The sequence below is a fragment of the Triticum dicoccoides genome, chromosome 2B (genome assembly GCF_002162155.2).
Source record: "Triticum dicoccoides isolate Atlit2015 ecotype Zavitan chromosome 2B, WEW_v2.0, whole genome shotgun sequence".
Lineage (NCBI taxonomy): Eukaryota > Viridiplantae > Streptophyta > Magnoliopsida > Poales > Poaceae > Triticum > Triticum dicoccoides.
The window spans coordinates 157,672,503-157,677,111 of NC_041383.1; the positions used below are offsets into that span (position 1 = coordinate 157,672,503).

At 43.7% G+C, this 4,609-nt stretch overlaps 1 long non-coding RNA gene across 1 annotated transcript; it reads left to right on the plus strand.

Annotated features, from left to right (window-relative positions):
* Positions 1-2,553: 2,553 nt before the first annotated feature.
* LOC119367437 lies at positions 2,554-4,402 on the plus strand. The gene is made up of 3 exons (XR_005176304.1): positions 2,554-3,054; positions 3,343-3,698; positions 4,292-4,402. It is a non-coding gene; the product is annotated as an uncharacterized LOC119367437 (long non-coding RNA).
* The last annotated feature ends 207 nt before the right edge of the window (positions 4,403-4,609 follow it).

Here is a 4,609-nt window from a genome sequence, read left to right on the forward strand (position 1 = left end):
AGCTGTTCGCCGCTGCGCCATCGCCTGGGCACCTCTCGGCCATCTTTGCTTGGCTCGTCGGCGGGGAGATGGCTTTTGTGAGAGGGAGAGGGGGAGGTTGTGGCGCTCACCGGCGGGGAGTGAGTGCCTTTTATAGCCGAAGCGGGGCAGCGGGGAGGCAAAATGCGGGACGACGCGTGGCGGGAGCGGGCGGGACGCGCGTCGGCGGCGTCTTCACTGCGCCGCCCGTGAGGCATCAATGGAGGCTGACCGGCGCGGCAGCGCGACAGCCTTGGCATTGATTTCCGCGGGAACCGAGGCAATGAGGGCGACGAAGCGGCGTCTCGCTGACTCGGCGGGCCTGCGGCTCTTTCGCACCAAAACCGCTCGCCTCGGCGCCCCGGGCGCCCCCCAGCGCGCCGGGTTCGGCCTGAATCCGCCGGCACTAACTTCGGCCCAAACCAGCGAAAAACGGGCTCTTGGGGCGCGACTGGACATTTTTTCGGCGCTCGCGCAAAAACCGCCTGGGGGCACCGTGTTGGGGGCGCGGCTGGAGATGCTCTTAACTCCACTCGGCACGTGATTTTCTCGCCCCGTCGTCTACTTGTCAGCGCCACGGCTCACCCCCGTGCGCTAGGTGACGTTGGGCCGCTGACATGTGGGCCAGGTTTCCAACAGGCCCACATGTCAGTGGTAGAACGTCAGGCTGCCGAACGGTAGAGGATCCTGGCTTCGCTCTCGCTCTCCTGCGTAGCTTCTCCCTTTTCCTGCCGCGGTGGATCTGCGTCGGCATTTGACGGCGGTTCGTTATCTCCTCCTCTTCTTCATCTCTCCTCATCATTTCTAGGGTTAGGTTTTGTTAGCCCTGGCCACCGATTTCTTTCCCCCTCCTGGCCAGATCTGTGGTCGGCCTCCGGCGAAATCGACCTTGGTGCCTCCAATCTGTGGTGGATCCATTCATCCAGTTGTAGATTTGGCTGCTGTTGACTAGCAAGAGTACTCCGTGCTAGCATAGTACGAGTATATCTGAACTGTTGAATAATTGTGTATTCATGATCGCTGCTTGTTCTATTGTTGCACGTACTGGATGTTACTCCACATGCCGTGTTGCATGAAGTTAGCATTCTGTTGACCTCAAAGTTGTATTTGTCCTGTTTATTCAAGCAAAAGGTTTACAGCTTACATGATTGTCAAAATAATTGGAATACCACGGGCTCGTCCGAAGTAGATGGAATACCGTGGTTTTTCATATAAAACCTACCGATAAAAGGTGTACAGTAGTGGAAATTCGAAATATCATATTAACTGACAAGTTATGTAGATTTTTATGTCTATTACTATTATATTTTGTTTTTTGACTTCTATTCCTTCTATATTTTCGAAAAATACATAGTAACTACCACAAAGAAATAATGTAGACCAATTACTACTATATTTCAAATTTTGACTATTGGCCTTCAGTTGAAAGCCCGCTGTATTATCGCAATTTCAATTCTTTTGTTCTGCTTCAGTGGCATTGAGGTACTGATCATTGATGAATAGAGAACTGATGTCTGATGTAAATGATTTGTGTATGCCTCACTTAAGTATAATTTTGGTTGTTCATCTCCCGTTTTCTATGTCTATGTTATGCTTCAGTCAAGTTATGTAGTGATGAGATGCTCATGTTCAGTCAAGTTATGTAGTGATGATATGCTCATGTTCAGTCAAGTTATGTAGTGATGATATGCTCATGTTCAGTCAAGTTATGTAGTGATGATATGCTCATGTTCAGTCAAGTTATGTAGTGATGCTATGCGTATGTAGTGATGATATGCTCATGATATTGTTACAAGTTAAAGCAACTGGTGGTTGTTGCACTGTTCGAATATTATTTTGTGTATCTTCTTTTGGAACAGTGAGAGCAACACATAAAAGTATACCAGTACCATCTTTTAGTACTACTTATTATTATCCCATGTTTATGCGTAGTACTAGGTTTCTTTGTAAAGTCTGGCATTCTAGCTTTGTATTTCCTAGCACAAATTCTCTACAAAATGCAGAAGCTAATAAGATATGGTATTGTCTTGGAACGAACAGGGGAGCTGACATTACAGGCCTGGTCTGCACCAATGAAGGCAATGCGCAAAAAGGAGGCAACAGCAACGGCTTGTTCTGAAGACGACCGTAAAGGTCTACATGGTATATCCAGGAATGGGCAATACGATCCTTGGAATCCTGCCTACCCTCCACGTGATCCTATTCCATGCGATGCTGACATGGCCGCTCATATCGCATCAGTCAAGGAGGTGCAGCAACTAACTAACTTCACAATGTTTTTTTAAAAATTGTTTCTTCCTGTAATCTCACAGCTCTTGACGGTGGCATACTCCCTCACAGTGGATGGACAAAACAGAGGCTATACTTGCTAACTCCAGAGCAACCAATATAATCATACCAGATCGTACTCCACAGGTTTTTTGCAGTTGACCTCCAGAACTTCTGAGTATTTAAATTGTCTATTCGAACATTGCTGTTAATTGATTTCCTTTTATCCTTATTTGTGAATGGATCAATGTAGTTCGTAAATGATGTGCTCTTCGATATATTACCCGCCTTGGTGCCAATCTTGGAAAAGGATAATGTCAGATCTTTCCTTCGCTTCTTCAATGAGAATGGAAGGGCCATGTCTTGGGGTTTCATCATCACGCCAGAAACTTTAAACCAGATAATCATGTATAATGCAGTGCGATGTGCCAAAGTTGTCTTGGTTGGTGATGATCCTGAGCTTCATGGTTTCCGAGCCAATCCCAACTGCATGACACGATATGGGTACTTTTCCCTCCACCGAGCTGCTGATATGTTCTCTGTTGATATGATTGAGTTGCTCTTGCGCCATGGTGCGTCTGCCAATGTTGCACATCTGGTGATCTAGTCCCTGCTGGCCTACTCCCACTCCATGTTGCGGTTGAGAACACTTCCATGCATAAGTACCTTGAGGACAGTCTAAATCCTAGTCAACAGCGTGTGGACTGCAGCCAGGCAGACATCAACTATATCCTCAAGCTCATCCACATCCTGTGCCTACCCGAAATGGTTTGTTTCGCATCTGTCCTTGCACAAATTACTTGTTTTGCCGCATAAAAGAAGTTGTCATATATCTCAAACCACTGATATAGCAATACCGAAGTCCCAAGGACATTATGTTCTTATAACTGCACTTTCCAAAAATAGTTCTCGGTGTTACACTGTCTGTATATGTATGTCCATGTGCTATGCCATTTTAAATTTTAATTTAACAACAACAATTTAAGATGAGTTCTGAAAATTTTATTTTGTTTAAAAATTGAACTGAGTTTTTCTTCCATTTTCATTGTGTTGCAGAAAATCTTCTTTGATACAACTAGGCTGCTAGCCAAACACACAGATGATCTGTTAGATGAGCTCTGCAAGTACATAGTAGATGGGAAGATCGTCCATACGGCTGTTTTGCTCCTAGCAGCTCAAAAGCAGATCCGCGGGCTATCTTCCTGCAATGGATGTGGGAGTAGTAAGAAAGATGGGTTTGGTACTATCACTAACTTTGTCGTGGACAACATTACTGCTATAAAGATGCGCCAAAACAGACTGGAAATGGAGCCACTAGAGGTGAAAAAGGAGCTTCTTGATGTTACATTGAATCTTGTTCATGTAATTTTCAAAGCTGGGCTCTTGATGTTTACATAAGGTCTCATCCAAAGGTAACAAACTAGTTGCAGTTATGATACCATAATTTCCTTATTTCTACGAAATATGTGCATATCACATAATTAATCTGATTCTGTATAACAAAGTGTGATTACTCATACCTTTCCAATTTCTGAGGACCTAATTGTTATCGAGCATTTTATAGATGGCATGGTGCCTGAATAGATCATTGTTCCTGTTACGTTTGTGATGCTTACAAGTTACAACATATAATGACTAAGTACTAGGAACTGAGATGAACATTCATGTTTTACTAACTACGAAATCAAATATTTTTTCATAACGTGTGTTCTGTACATGTTTTTAGGAATGTGAATAGCTCTCCTTTGTTTAAACTTGCATTACTCCGTTCGAAATACATAACACGTTAGACATCGATCTTTATTCTTGTGCCTGTATTTTAGTGGAAATTTTGTTAGAATTGTGAGGAATATTTTTCATGCATAATGATACTACTGTCAACCTAACTTTTTGTGTTTCCATTGCAAACAATACTTTCCCTAATCTCTCTCTCCCTCTCTCTGTCTCTCTCTCTCTCTCTCTCCCTCTCTCTCTCTCTCTCTCATGTGTAAAAAATGTCACGCAGATTCCCTGTGTCATGGAAGTGGCCCATGCGGAGGTCTTTGAACATGTTACGCTCATTCTGAAGGATCATGGATTTTTTTTCTATTGGAGATGGCATAGACATTGGAAATCTGTACTTCTCTACACACCCCTTCCATTTCTTAGTTGATCATAACTTTTGCATACTTATGATAGTCATCTTTTTTCTTGTTCTTGAAGCCAACCCTATCGGAATGTGCTATCCTCTCAAGAGCTACCTCGCAAATTAGGTGGGTGTTTTGATTGAAGTGTGTCTTTCAGAAATTGTGAGTTTAAACACTAACTATCTGTGATGGAAAAC